General features: G+C 39.5%; 1 protein-coding gene across 3 annotated transcripts in view; it reads left to right on the top strand.

Annotated features, from left to right (window-relative positions):
- Positions 1 to 430: 430 nt before the first annotated feature.
- The window catches only part of wasf1 (WASP family member 1), a 66,071-nt gene continuing 50,397 nt past the window's right edge, over positions 431 to 16,104 (top strand). The window contains exon 1 of one of the 3 annotated variants that reach the window (XM_084952421.1): positions 431 to 856. The gene's annotated coding sequence lies outside the window, so the exon portion shown is untranslated. The remainder of the gene's footprint in view (positions 857 to 16,104) is intronic. The other 2 variants (XM_084952422.1, XM_084952423.1) reach the window with 2 other exon arrangements.

Here is a 16,104-nt window from a genome sequence, read left to right as displayed (position 1 = left end):
AAAATTATTAATTCATTACATTCATTAAATATAAATGTATTCATTTATATATTTTGAAGACATTCATAAAACAGATATTTCAGTTGGCTAGAATATTACTCATATATATATTACTTTGCTAGAATTAGAATTATTACAATTAACACTTTTAGGCAAAACTACCAAAATTATGGCCGCAGTTTGTAAAATGAGACGAAATACTAACGAGGCAGTATTTTGTTTTTCAAAATAAGCTGTCAGTATGTTGTTTAATGTGTTGTTGTGAATATATTGATTCACTGTGTGATTTTATTTTCTCTTCAACTGTAATGTTTGAAATAATCAAAATCAGTGTGTCCCTCCCTGAAATCGATTGGACAGCACAACACCACGGTTTGAGATAATAAGCCAATACCGCGAACGCGCACGAGCCTCCCACGAGTACACATCAGCAGCATGGGACGTTTTCTCGCGCCCCAACAATAGAGTGGTACGTACCATTATTACCGATTTCAATGGGGACGTTTTCTTGTGGATATACGTAATTTCACACTACTTCTCTTAGAAAGAAAAACAAATGTCGCATACGGGTAAAAATCAAAGTGGTTTTATGACGTGAAACCTGATGTAAGCTTAACCGGACTAGCTTTATTGCCAATTTCATCCACATTTGCCCAGAGAATCCCTTTGGAAAAAAAGTGGCTGGATTCATCTCTGCCGCCGCCTCTTCCAGCAGGAGTACATTTGATTACGGAGACAGTACAACCATGGATCCGACCCGGGGATTTAAATTTTTGGACACGGTGGCACACTCTGCTGCTCAGTAAGGATGGAGAGAAAATAAGAGGGTTTTTTTTTCTTCTTACAAACGTATCAGGTAAATAATTTATTTTTAAATTTTGCACTGCAGTGCATCATTTAACTGCAAAATGGGACTTTAGTAACGTTATGTTATCGCTATTAGCACAGCAGCAACTTACCGTCATAAAACCGAGTCACCGTGTTGTAACATTAGACTTCAACTGGAACTGCTCGACTAATAACGGTCTTGGTAATTCAAAACTGCCTGGCCATCACTGACTCCCACGTTTACCCGGTGTACAGTTGACAAATGTGGCAATGAGAACAACGTTAGGCTACCAAAGTGGTCAAAATCCCACAAAGTAGCCTACCTACCAGTAGTATTTTTATTTTTGAATGACTAAAGGAGGAATTGGTAATGGGACCGCTGGGTGATAAATTGCAGCTGCACATCTGCATGAGATCCCGCTGCAGCGTCTTGACATAGTGAGTCTGAAGAATATCACACTAGTGAGAAAAGCAGAGAGCAAATATTTGCAATGCTCCCCAATTAACCCAACGTGGATAAACAAATAAATAAAAAGACGTAGAGTGTGTTTTATTTGTTAGCGAGTTTGTGGAGTGGGCAGTTTGCTACAGTGTCATGAAGGGAACCACGGGCAGTTAATTTTATAAGAATGCATTGATTTGCCTCTGCGAAGCAGAGGAAAAGGAGGACAGGGGTTGGGGTCTATTCCAGCCAGCTTCGTTTGCAGTCATGGGGGGATGGTAAGCCTTCAGCCCAGTGAAAATCATGCTCTGTGAAATCCGAAACCTTCTTTGTACTACTTCAAGTGCAACAAGAAAAGTGGGCACGAGGGGCATCGTCGTTTTGTGACCGCTGTGCAGTGATCAGCTTTTATATGTAGTGACAGCACGAATATGTGCTTTGATACACAGGAGGCCGGCTAATATGGGCTTTGCACTTCATCAAAGTGAGCATATTTTTTCTACAGTCTGTCCAGTTGAGACAAACTAAGAGTTGGGTCTTTGGATTGCTGCAGGTAACTATTGCCTGCTGAGTGGCCAGCAGCATATTTCATGGTTTGCCTCTTTTAAAAATGCAATAGTAAAGGTAAGAACAGCCTGTAGTGACAGTGTGGGTTCAGCTCCGTGGTCGATGATGAATGAATCACCTTTAGAAACATCAGCTGCAGAGCTATTGATAAAAATCCATGTATGCCACTGTGGATGCTGCTTCTGACAGTGGATTAGTGTGCCTCTGATGTGTTAAAATAACAAATACAGAGCGAGGCAAACTAGGGTTTACATGTGATGTGCAGGAAATTAATAATTATTCTTTTTTTCCTCTAATAAATAGTGAGGTTAAAAAAGAAAGAAGCTATTTATCCTACAAGGCTAGACATCTTGCCCAAATCAACAAATGCAGAGCTCTCTACACTCACATTGCCTTGGCTGTGATTCAGTGGAATGCATAAATAAGACTTAATTCCTTGATTTGATCAGCAGCTGCATTAATAATTAATGCAGATAGAGAAGATGTTGATGCACAGACTCTTTCCAGATGACCTTAAATATTTACCTGTTATATCAAATTAGCCCACATCAAACACTTTTAATGCTTCTGGGGATATATATATATATATATATATATATATATATATATATATATATATATATATATATATATATATATATATATATATAAATCATTTGTGAGATGCCTGGTAAATTTCTTGATACAAGCTTTATTTAAATATTTCTGCTCAGGGAAAAAAAGACATTTGGCTACAATCAGTGAATACCCACCTAGTTCCACCTGAAAAAGAGTTTCTGGGCCGAGAAGATCTGTGATGGTCCGGTATGATGGCTGGAGCAGAAGAGCTCAACTTCAAGGGAAATACTACTTTACTCTTGTTCTGGTCAACTGTATGTGACCTGAACTGCAGATGAGTAAAATATACAGTAGTGCAGTGAATGTCACCAAGACCGAACCCTTGCTCCAGATGAATGGATATCTTTTGAAAACATTAAAAAAAATCTGTAGGTTAAGAGCATATGGCAGAAACAAAATGGTCTGAGGGCCATTGCTGCTGTTAAATATATCAGCCTGCAGGAGTGGCCTCCAAACTATCACATGACTGAGAACTATAGCCTAGCTTTCATAAGCGCTCAGAGGGATCATGCAGGGACCATTTGCCATATTGTTTGGATTCAGAGCTGGCTTGAGGACATAATCCAGAGACTGTCCCCTAACCACCGGTCTGATTCAGCCTCAGTGGACATATCCTAAAGGATGTCTGATGTGGTCCAGACAAGAGGCAGTAGTTCAGTTTGAGGCAACTTCTTTTTAAAGCAGGCGACTTTCTGACCTTTATGTTATATGCATGTCTTTTTTGGTCCTGAAAAACGTCAAGCCGAGGTGACAAATACACAGTTGAGGGCTCTGTTCACATTGGCCGCTCTTTGATACATGAATATATACAAAAGTTTCTCAGTTTTGCTACAGGTGTCTCCTCAGAATAGAATCGAGCCTATTGCCATTTTATGTTATGCTGTTTGTGAACTTTTTGCTGTGAGGGATGACATTTCATCAGTTTGCACTTCTCGTGCTTTTTTATTTAAATGTGTTTCATAGGCCCTCATGACTGAACAGCCTCCTGTGGAGGCTTTTGGAAGTCTATTATTTGTTGACAGTGCTCTGATCCTCTGCCAGTCTTTGACTTTTTCATGCTAGCAAGAAATCTCTTTCTCCTCTATCTTTTTTGGGGTCTTTCTTTTTGGTCTTTCTCCTCAGAGGAGGAGAAGGGTGATAGGGGGACGCAGAATGACAGGGGTCATAAGGAAAGAGTGTGTAGAAAGAGAAAGGAGGGGAATAGATTAGAGTTAAGTGAGTGATAGGTGCCTGGCATGAGGAGGAGAGAGGAGGTGGTGGGAGGAAGGTGGGCTAGGGATTCTGGGAAAGGCAGAGAGAGCAAAAATGAATGCGAGTGTGTGCAATGTGTAATGCCAGCTTACGTGCCATTTAGTTGAGCTACAGGCAGCCCTCCTATCTCCCAGCTGTTAGGATCCTCCAGAGGGCCCGGCACACAGGAGCTATTGTTCTTCTTGGCCAGGCCCACAGCTCTATAATACTGCTTCTGTCTGCAGTGTGAACTGGTCTGACAGAGAGACACCAGTGCATGGTTAAGCCTCCCTGACTGGTGTTCCTTGTGTCTTACTACCACTGCCTCCACCACTTCCAAAGAGTTTACACCAACTGCCTCGCTGCATTTCTTTAACCATTTCTTTTTAACTTGCTTTTCTTTAGTAGGGGATGCTGTCCCCGTTCTCTCCTTTTATTAATTTTTTGCTTTGCTTCCATGTCTTAATCCAGTCCTCGGTCAAACTCCAGGGATGGAAGTTGTCATAGTGTGCCTTAACTCAGGACTTACTGTTGTGCCTCATGGCAGATAATGTTTTGCTTTCTTTCAGTGATGCCACCCTGGAACAAAGGTAGAGCGCCATTTTCAGAAAAAAAATACATTACTTCTATTGAGAAGAAAGGCTTAATATCTCCAAAGATATATATAAAATCCAAAATTTTGATCACAGAGCACCATAACTTGATCTTTAGTCTTAAAAATCTGCTATACCATGTCTTTTTTAAATCTGGCATAGTAAGTAACTCTCTGCCTTTTGTCTTTTATCTTCACACAAGGGAGGAGAGGGTGTTGACAGGCTTTCTTAGGTTTTACAAGGTAACTCTGAAAAAGACTTGCCTGATAGTGCCAGAGGGACAGTCAACTGGACAAAAAGAAAGATATCCCAACTGAGTTTAAGGGTACCCCTTTCCCATCTGTAAGGATCTGTTATCCGTCTTTCCGTCATCTAAAGCTGAATGGAACACGAGGTGTTATTCCCTTCAGTTTATTTGCCTTCGTTATATCTACACAGCACGCTGTTGCTGCCACAGCTGCACAGTGTTTAAACACATGCAAGAGTTCTCTCATTCACTACATCACTTGAGGCTCTGACGAGTTTTAGAAAGGATTTGTCTTGAGTTGAGGCTGTATTTCATATCTGTCAGATGCAGCTTGAGGAATAGGAAGTGTATGTACGTGCTGTCTTAGCTGTCTATGGTACAGAGCTGATTTAAAAAAAAAAAAAAAAAAAAAAAGCAAGTAAATAAATAAATAAAAACATGAGGAAAAAAGGTTGAAGGCTTGAAATTCTGGCTAAAAATATTTTGTCAACTTCCAGCTCATAGAATAACAATCATGAGGTCTTTTCTGGGCTCACATGCTGCAAATTTAATAAAGAATCCCCTTTGGACTTGACATAATAGCCACGCATTTGGGAAATGGAGCACCATGGTGTCCCATGACTGACCTGGCTTATTCTGCCAGCTGAAAGCCAAAATCGCTACACAATGGGGTAAACTGTGGATGGTTGAAGCCACTCCCCTGGTGTCAAGTGTATGTTTGGAAGGTAAATGTAGTCTGATCCAATTCTCGGCACAATGTAGGCTTCATCTGCTTTAGGAGCAAACTGGATACACGGTTCTCCCTGGGAACTTTAGGCTCAGATACTAACACTGTTTGTATTTGTGCGTATATGATGTCCAGAGTTGGGGGTTTTCTAGGCGTTTATATTGGCAAAGCAGTTAAATTGTAAGTTGCCTTTTCTCAATTTAGGTCACCATTTATTTATTTTTTTTGCCTTGTTTGCTACCATTAGTCAGTGCTGCTTTCTGACTTCAAAATGATCTCCTCAGCTGCACTTAGAGCATGTGCATATTTGAATTTATTTGAATATTCAAAGTTAGGCAAAATAGAGCCATAATGTTTCGCACAGAATAAAAATATAATCTCTTCTGTTTTACCCGTCTTCCTCATTTTGAATACGTGTGTTCTTTTTCTGTCTTGATTTCAGCCATATCTTCAGTCTCCTATTTTTGCCCATTTCACTGATTGGTTCTTATTGAGCTGGAATGGCTGATGCCCTGGTCATTGTGGTCATGTGCGATGATTGATGGAGGCTGAAAAATAGAAAGCAAAAGCACCTTTATCACAGCCACAGCTTGAATCTCTCTTGTCAAGACTTGGTATGTCTGTGTTCAATTACAGATGCACCGAATTTTCATCAGGATTTTCATAAGCACTCATTTTTCTTCTCTGTTTCTCTCCCTGTGGTGGAGCGGGGAATACGTTACCATCAAGAATAACAAAGAAAATAAGAGATGCAGATGAGATTTTATCTTGGGCGTATTATGTTTTACACAATTTCTTTAGATCTAGTTCAGGATTATTGTTACCCTGAAGACTGCCATGTTTGTTATAAAATGTTATTTAAATAGTAGTCTTTAAAAGAGGAAAACAAAGCCATGGCTAAAAAAAAAAAAAAATGCAAAAAGGGATGGAGGAAAATGGTGGGAAAAGAGGACACAAATGGAGCAGTAACCTTAGTGTACACCTTCAGTGTGTTTGTCCACTGTTTCACAGCAGGGGTGCCTGTGCACACAGGCAACTGCTGCTTTCAATTAGAAGCCAATATTTGGCTGTTCATTTACAGCTCGCAGCAAGGATCCAGCTCTGCTTTGATTTGCATGAGGCCCAAGTACAAGGCTTGTCTGATTTGCACTGGATGGAAGCCCAGCAGAGGCTGTGAGTGTAAGCTGCTCTTCCCTCTCAGATGGGACGATCGGAAGTGGAGGCTCGCCTTTCCTTTTGTCTCTGATGGTTAGCAGCAAATGCCAAATTCAATTAAATCCTCTGCAAGAAACCTCCTATTGAGTAACCACTTCATCTTTTTTTCTTTTTTCTTTTTTTTTTTTTTAAATACATGCTTATCATAAAGCGATTCTGTCAGTCCTCCAGCACAAAAACTGCTCCAGAGCAGGGGTCAGATGGAGTTTAGGCATTTGTTACTGGCTGTAGGATAGGGCGTCAATGTGTGAAGGTTTTGCTTCAGTAGAATCCTATATGCTGTAATTTTCCTGTAAAATTCATTGCTGTGGCCGGAGGAAATATGGAGGTAGTTATTGATTGTGATTATCTACTGTCAGGCCTCTCTAAAGTAGAGTAAAATGTATCTGATATGATGCTGAATCAAAGTCATTCTAAACTGTCAAGCCATGGGAATGGTCTGAGATGCAGCAGTTGCTTACATAACAGTCTTTCATTTATAGACACATGCCCACAGCTAAGAGCGTGTCTAGGCTCTCTGTTATGTAAGAAAGAGAAAAATCCTCTGTGTTCATATACATTAGAGATGATACGTCTTGAGATAACAGTTATGTTTCTAGACTGACATTACCAGCATGGATTATTTATTAGTTGTACATCTAGAGCAATAGGTGGGGGATCAATGTGTGTGTTTTTTGCTTGTGCGAATAGTTGTGTATCACACCTGACATCACGCATATCCTGGTGCATTTTTATTTATTTATTTTTAAACATTTAATGCTGTTGAGTGGGCCACAAGATGGCCGATGTGTGAATGTGATTCATTGCCTCAGAGGTCAGAGTGTAGCCAGCCAGTGAGCTGTAACTGTGAACTGTCATCCGCTTGACATAGCCACTTACTACTCCGCTGTTTTTATGATGCAGGACACTGATGGCTATGGTCTGGCCATTGCAGAATTAGTTTGAGCTGAGAACACAAAAATGCAAATAGGACTGTGGCAAAAAGAATACTGACGACAGTTATTTCAGTCGGTACTTTAAGCTGAAACCTCTAATGTGTTCTAGTTCCACGCCATTAATATAGTGAATGACATAACAGATTGTGGTAGCTCACCACGGCAGGAAATTCTGCTCTTTTCCTGCTGCAGAGAAATGTTAATTTTGTTTGTCGTGTTGCAACTGGCTGGTTGACAGTTCCTAACTTTATCAGTACATTATGCATTTCTATTCAAAATTACTTGCTCTGTCAATTGCGTTTCCATTGCATACCAATATCAATAGAATACAGTCAACATGGCAGTCAGTAAATCTGCCATTTACACAGGTGTAAAGTAAGTTCTTAGAAGGTACTTGCATATTACACCTAAATCCCAACTCTCTTTTGCTATACCTTTTATTTAAAAAAAACCCAAAACATAATTCTAGCAGACCACACCTCCCCATTACATGAATAAAGGCTCTTTGAAGACCTTAAAGGCTACCTTTTATCCCTTTCTATATTTTCTGTGATATGTATACTATTAAGATTATTTACATTTATATTTGGATTAAACATGGCCAAAATAATTCTTATTTACCTTATCCATGGTGTGCATGGTGTTCCCTCAGTTTATCTGAAACTGAGGGAACACCATGCACACCATGGATAAGGTAAATAAGAATTATTTTGAACTGTGAATCATGCAAAGCTGCCCTAAAAGTATCCAGAATAAAATGATGGGACTAGAAATTAGATCAATGGGTTCACTTTAGCAACTTTTTATTTCCCCCCACCCATAAGTGCACAATGAAAATAAAATGCATTCACTTTATCTTGTCATTAGGGCTGCCACAAACGATTATTTTGATAGTCGACTAGTCACCGATTATTTTTGCGATTAGTCGACTAATCAGATCATGCATCCATTGGACGTAAAACGTACAGCTTATGCATCTGCTCTTATATAACTATCATTAGCTTACAGCTTTAAGTGTTTATGGTATGTGCTAACTAAAAATAAAGACAAGATGATAGTTTATTAAATTTTAATGAAATTTGCAGATTGTTTCGGTGAAGTTTAATAAACTCCTTGCTATCTAAAATATAACAGGACACCGGAGTATATTCTCAAGCATCTCACACTTCTGATAATCAGTTGTCTTCTTGACTGTTCAGCTGTGTAAAAACTATAACTTTAACCTCAGCCAAACCGATTTACTCAGGAACAAATAAAATACTAAAAAAAGCCAAACAATAACATTTTGAAGTTATCTAAGTGACTTATATATGTTTAACCTGAGTAGTGAAAGACGGCGGTGGGTTTGAAAACGATTTGCCAGGAGTCCGGTGTTCTCACGGGCTCTAGTGAGCCTTGACCCCGGCTAGCTATCGAGCTAGTGGGTAACAGACGTCTCCGAAAACGTCGGAGCGCTTTTGAAAATATGTGGTGTCTTGATAAACTGAGCAGATATACATTCTCCCCTGAAAATATGTTAAACGTTTATTTTGTGACCCAGAAAGAATAATAAGAGTAATATTAAAACTGACTAGCTGCCGCCATTGTTGTAAACTGAGCAGGGCCCTCCCTATGAATTCTGGGACAGAGCTTCTTCTTCTTCGGGGTTTAACGGCAGCTGGCATCCTTGTACATGCAGTGCTGCCATCTTCTGTTTCAGTCCGTTATTACACTCTTAAATCCTACTACGTATTCCTGCGTCTTTTGTGATCTTACAAAGCTTCAAACAACGCGTCGACTATTAAATCAGTCGTTGACGATTTTGATAGTCGACGTAATCGTGACTAGTCGACTAATCGTGGCAGCCCTACTTGTCATCTAGGGTGTAGATGCAGTGTACACCCCAGATGGCTGGTGTTCAGGCTAGTGCACCAGTTGGATAAATAATATACATATATCTGGAAGGAGAATTTCAAATAGTCTGAAAAAATACTCATTAATCTGCCTCTGACTATGTGCCACATCTGCATTTTGTCAGATCGAAAACCTGGTTGAAAAGTGGACGATACTGTTTTTGTTGCCACCTGAAATTTTACTCCCAAATTTAAAGACGTTTGCGTGCCTTTATTCCAACCTATTGGTGCAAGGTGTAAATTCAAATTCAGTAGCACGGTGGTCACATTTAAAAACCGTCACAGAAATACATACGGACCACATGAAACATCCGTGATAACCTGGGAAAGTTAGTTCTGTGAAAGGTGGCATGTGGACTGCAGTAATAATGGTCCTGTTGTTTTGCAGGCAAGGTTATTCAGCCCTTGTTTAGGCTCTAAAGCAATCCATAATGGCAAGAGCCAAAAAAAAAAAGAGGCAATCGCTGGGATGGTGGGTGATCACTTAAGGTGCTCTCTGAGTATTAAATTTGATGAAGATTTTCTGTCATAATCTGCACTCCCTTCTGAGCTGCAGATTATGACATATAGGAGATGGGTATTCAGCAAAGAATGTTGTTTGCCTGTGTTTGCTTAATCAGCCTTATAGCTGGTTAAATGCCAGGTCAGTATTTGGATTAGCATGGCGTGAGCTGCCTGGAGGAAAGCCATCCTCCTCTATCTAAAGAGTAAAGAGGCAGCCCACATAGGTCCTTCCTGAAGTGTAGGTTAAGGTCAAAGAACCATTTTACTTTAGTGTGTTTGGTTGTATAAATGCTAGCGGCATCTTGAGGCAGAAGTCTAGTTTGCGTAGCCTCAGGAGGACAGATGGGTGCTGACAGACAGACCTGGCCTCGGCACTTGGACTGCTGGAAAGCTTTTTTTTTTTTTCCCCCTAGTTTGTCTCACCTTCTTCATTACAAGCTTCCTGTGTGCTTCCTGTCTCACTCACACCTCTCATCCACTGCCTCTCACATATATATTATATTCCTCTCTGTCGTGTCCTACTTTACATAAGCAGAAGCTGCACATTCACTGCTGACTGCTTTCGGTGAAGCTCATGATTGCCGGTTTTGCGGTCAACATTAAGTCGTAGTTTGTACATCAGCCATGTCTGAAGGATTGATCAGATTTAAAGTGAGTGCAAGGAAAGGTAGCATTATAGTTCAATAACAGAGAGGAAGCAGAAGAAACAAGGGCGCATGTTGCTTAGAGCTTTATATATAATTTTCCCAATGCATAATTAATTAAAAAAAGAATATTTGCAGTTTTTTTTCAGCCAATTGAGCTATTTAATTCATTTAAGTTATTTAATTTAAAAGCTTATTTTAAATTGCCACTATACTACCATCAAGGTCTTAGTCTAAAGCATGACTAGTTTAATTGCCTTCATTAGAACCTTCATGCTTACTTGGTGAGTTGTTTCTGTTATTGTATTTAGCTGTTGCAAACACCTGACGGTTACCTTCTCACTTTCTATAGCGGTGACACCTGCAACAAGCAGGGGTGGATCAAATTTATTTCAAGGTTTTCATAACATTTTTTTCTGATTTCAAATTAAATAAAATGAGTTCCTATATAAGTTAAACCATATTAATATTTAAAAATGTATTTAATTAATTCAAGTTATCAAATTTAAAAGATAAGTTTGTCAGTGTATTACTATCACGGTTTGATTCTAAAAGAGCCACTGGTTTCATTGCTTTCATTAACACTAACATGCTTACTTGGTGAGTTGTTGTATTTTGTTGTTGCAAACCTGTCACCCTTAGGTTTATCATTCATTGACAATGTCAAAAATCCCATTTCCTGATTTATTTATTTATTTATTTTTTAAATTTTTAATATCAAAAAAGAGGGGAAACATAGAGGTGTTCACACCTTGTTATTGTTATTATTATTGTTATTATTATTGTTTTTTCAATGTTCAGATTTGTTTTCCTTGCAACTGAAACAGAGAGCATATTAGAGATTGGAATCGAGAAGCAGTTCTTGTAGAAAACCAGTTCATAGTAGTTCAATTCCTTTGAATCATTAGCCTGCCTGTCTATTGATCCTGCTTATCAGTTCTTGCACTCTCACTATAATCAGCTGTTTTCAGTTCGCAAGTCAGAGGAGGAAAATAGCGAGGCAGTCTAGAGCATGGATATGCACGTTTATGTTTATTGCACAAAAGGGCGAGATAAATGGTAATGTGGTAAAGTAGAAAACTGCATCCAGGACAGAAACGACCGCATTATGCTGCTAACACAAGTTTGTTTTTTTGCAAGCATCTACTAGGTCGGCATGCTAATGCTAAGCTAGGTAAGAACCCAGAGTAAAAGCTTAGTGATTGCCGACCCCAGCAGCCAGACCCTTAACTTAACAAGTAACAAACAGATGAGCAGTCAGGCTGTAGCCTCTCTTTCTACCTGTTCCCTTTTCTAAAGCAGATTCAATGTGACGATTGCTTTTTTGTGCTTGTTTTCATCTTTGCTTTGTGCGGTTAGCTTTGTATTCTACCAGATCTTCGAGATGTGTGTACTCATTAGGGATTTGTGTTGGTGCGTGCGGTTGTAGCCTCAGGTTTAAATGGCGATTATGAGATGGCGTGTTTCAGCTGTTTTAAAGAGTAACATGAAAGAGCAACATGAAAGTAATTTAACAAGTACTATAACAAATTACATTTTCCCAGGAGTAGTTAAGTGACGTACTGCATTACCCTTAAGAAAAGCGTTTTGTGTAATATGTGTAATGATGACTTTTTTGAGTAACGACTCTAACACTGATCACAACAAACAGGGGAAATACCTCAACAAACATGCAAACCTTTGACGCAGAGCATGCAACTAATTTGCATGAATATAATTTCCTTATTACTGCTTGGCAACGGTGGTTATTCTCAAAACGGAGCCGGTGAGAACTTAGTCTGGAATCAGTTGCCAGTGTTCTTGGCTCTTACTGGTGACTGGCCAGTCAGCCTCCCTGATCTTCTCTTTCATGCATGTGCAATATGGGCACAGCAGCATAAGCAAATGCTCGCTCACACATTCACAGCCACATGCTAACATGCTAGCATGTGTTAGCATGTTCTTCACTGTAAAAATGCACAAAATTTGCCAGAGTAAACACAGGAGGTTCATTGCTGGTAAGTTGGTGCTGTTCTAGAAAATTTTCCACTATCCATCAAGCTGTTCAGTCAAAATGCTGTTGAGAGAGTGCATTAACTTGAATGTCTTATTATTCCCTGCAAATACCCAAATTTTGCTTAGTTATAGAAAATAGAAGAAACTTACTTCCCCGGGCTTTGATTTGGATCACAAATTATTAAAATGCATTGGGGAGTTTAAAGAACCTTGTTCCTGAGTCTGAGCTTACTTGATTAATATATGTAGTGTATACAAAATTTACTGCAGGGGGCCTCTTTTCCTGAATATCTCCTGCATATCTGTTAAGGGGCGGAAGACACTTCTATGTTTGCAAAGTGAAGGGCTCTTATGTGTGGGAGGGAGAGCTGGACTATTAGGAAGTGCTTATCTAGTAGCAGAGGAGCATCGAGAGCTCTGGGTTGTCGAATGATGCAGTGGTGACTATGATTGACAAGGGCAGGGTGTCTCAGATATCCTAACACACACACTCTCAGGGGTGCAGTGATGAGGAGGGTGGCAGAGAAGCCAAAGTTTGACCAACCGTAATAGATAACAAAGAATCGTGTGGGAGCAGAGATAACGGCTACTATAGATTATGTCTCTTATTCGTCTGTTACTTTTGCCTGTGTAGACACACACGCACACACACACACGCAAGCCTCACTTATTGCGGCTGGGGAGACTAGAGGCTTGAAATATGCCCACCGATAAGAAGAGAAAAAAACCCCAGAAGCAAACAGGTAGAGGGAATACGCAAGTCAGGGGCTTTCTACCTGTCGGAAGAATTGGATTTTGCTTCCCTTTCAAGACGTGCCAACAGGAGACGAGCAGAGAGCCTCACAATGCCTGGTGACAGCCAAAAGAAAGAGGGAGAAAAGGGACCAAGAGGTGCTTTGTCTCCCTCATCTTTGTACCATTGTCACCCGCATTGCTTTCTCTAGAGACAAGAAACTGTTGTTTTGTTTTGTTTTTTTGATCTAATGTTCAAATCTATATGGATGACTTGTGTGTGTATGTTTGTCCATGTGTGTGGATGCAGATGGAAGACAGGATTGTGTCTGTAGACCAGCATGCACACAAGCACTCATATTCACTGAATATAGTGAACTGAATCATGCAGACACCTTAAGTAACAGTCTGCCATAATATAAAAATGTCTTCTCATTGCTTGGAAAAACTGCCTGGTAAGCCTGGAGATTATCATTATTCAATGTAATGACAGAGTAAGTGAATGACCAAAGCCTTAATTGAGTCAAATCTTCTATAGTACTGTTAATACAAGCCTGTTAGACCACATTTTATAATTTGCTTTAGCTTCTTTTTTTTTTCTGTAGAGATTCATTCTTTCCTCCCATCCGGTTGTCTCGATTAGCATCTACCATTTTGACTTGCAGAGGGATTTTAAAATCGTCCAGGATTAAATGTGTGCGTGTGCATAAGGTGGAGGAAGCCAGTGTGGTGGTCATGAGATATCAGAAGGCACAGGTCAAAAAATGCCTGCGGCTGACCTGTTGACCCCTAATGAGCAAACTGTTTCTATATATGGAAAAGGGCCTAAAGGGTGGTGACTGGCCTCTGCCTGCTTGGCTGCTACTGTAGGACCACCTATTACTATCATTTTTTAGGTTTAAGATATGTATTTGATACTGTAGTTTATTATATCCTTTTGTTTTACATCTGTTTAATGACTAGTTACACTTTCAAGGTGCTCAATTAGTGTTTGACCCAAGTCATGTGGCTCTTTGTAGTTGTTTACACAAATGCAAGTCAGCAGTGAGAAACAGAGATGGGCAGTAATCCGATTACTTTTTTCAAGTAACGAATAAAGGGATTACTATTGCAAAAAAGGTAATTGGATTACTGCCACTTTCCCGTAAGCACGCTGCGTTACTAAAACTGTGATTTTTTTTTTTTTTTTTTTTTGCGAGAGTGTCTCACGACAGTGACGTAAGCAAGTGCGATTTTCGTGGCAACAGCTGTGTGCAGATCAACAATGGATAATATATCGAGTGCAGGAGAGAGTATGAGCGTGCAGCGTTTAAAGCGTGGAAGTACTAACCTTACTTTGAGTTTGATTCTGTAAAAAGTGACAAAAACATTAGCGTCCGGTGTTCACTGTGTGGGAAGAAAACTTTGTTTTTACAGCTAAAAAGCCCATAAACGTCCGAGCAAGCACCGAGTACGCTGCCACGTAATGGGAAATTCACAGACAAACTCGCGGATTCTTCCACTGACCGCTGCGGCACACCTGCACCAGGGCAAACATCCGCCTGCTGTACAGGTGAAAATAGAGCAACAGGACCGCTGAGTCTTTGATTTTATTTATTTTCTGCTGTGTTTCACTTGCATTTATTTGAAAGAGTGAGTGTAAACACAAAAAAATATTTTATTTTATGTGCTGGAATGTGCAGAAAATAGGTTTAAATATTAAACAAATTTGCATATAATTTAATTTTTGCTTGATGCATAAAGTTAAAAGATTAAAACTAATAAAACAAGTTTTAAAAAGAGACTTTTTCATTTGATTACATTTTGTATGATGCATTATGCAGAAAAAGTAGAATTGGGCTGAAAGATCTATCACTTTATCACCTATTCAGGTTGTAAATCGTGTTTTTAAAAAGTAACTAAGTAACTGAGTAACTAAGTAATTAATTACTTTTGAAAATAAGTAATTAGTAAAGTAACATAATTACTTTTTTGGGGAAGTAATCAGTAATTAGTTACTGATTACTTTTTTCAAGTAACGTGACCAACACTGGTGAGAAATGCATTATGTTATGGTGTCAAGTAACTTGACACTTCTTTTTGGTAAGTCAGTTACATTATATTTAAACACTGATTATTTATTTCTAAGTCACAATTAGACTGACAGTAGGGGTGGACTCAAAATTATATCAAGATGTTTAAAGGAAATGTGCAATATTGATATTCATGATGAAATTTTAAAAAATGGTGATGTTTTATTGGGGAATGCAGTTGTCAAGCAGAAGCATTTATTTGTGCAAGAAAAATGAAGTGCATTTTCCAGAGCTGTTGGAAAAGTATGTTGCAAATTTGCATTACAAACAACTCAGTTTGAGACTGGCAGGAGACACAGGGTTGTGTTGGGAAGGGCATCAATTCAATAAATTTTGTTTATATAGCGCCAAATCAGTCATCTCAACACCCTTTATATTGTAAGGTAAAGACCCTACAGTGATACAGAGAAAACCCCAACAATCAGATGACCCGCTATGAGAACGCACTTGGTGACAGTGCATTCTCATAATGGGAAGAAAGCTCTGGAAGAGCCAGGATGAGGAAGGCAACATGCTGCAACATGCCTGATCTCAGACATCCCTGGCTCATCTCATTGTTTGTACTGGAGGACGTGAACACTTGGGGTCGCAATGTCATTGCTGTGACACTTTTATTTTACATATAAATTTGATATGACATGGCACAACACTAGTTGACCGTCCCTGGTTTTGGTAAGCTACAGTGTGAACAAAGAGGATGCAGCTCATGGCATGCTTGCTTGAGGAATGTATCATTAGAAAATGTTATAGTTAGCTGAATCAGTTAGAGCTTGCTCAAATGAGCACTTGATATCACCCCAGTGGTCAGCCCTGCTGTTCTGTACCACTGGTGCCGCCTTAAGCCTCCTCACAGCAAGGGCATC

This window comes from Perissodus microlepis, chromosome 15, assembly GCF_051167445.1.
Source record: "Perissodus microlepis isolate ML-2025 ecotype Zambia chromosome 15, ASM5116744v1, whole genome shotgun sequence".
NCBI lineage: Eukaryota > Metazoa > Chordata > Actinopteri > Cichliformes > Cichlidae > Perissodus > Perissodus microlepis.
This window is presented reverse-complemented; position numbering and strand designations above follow the sequence as displayed.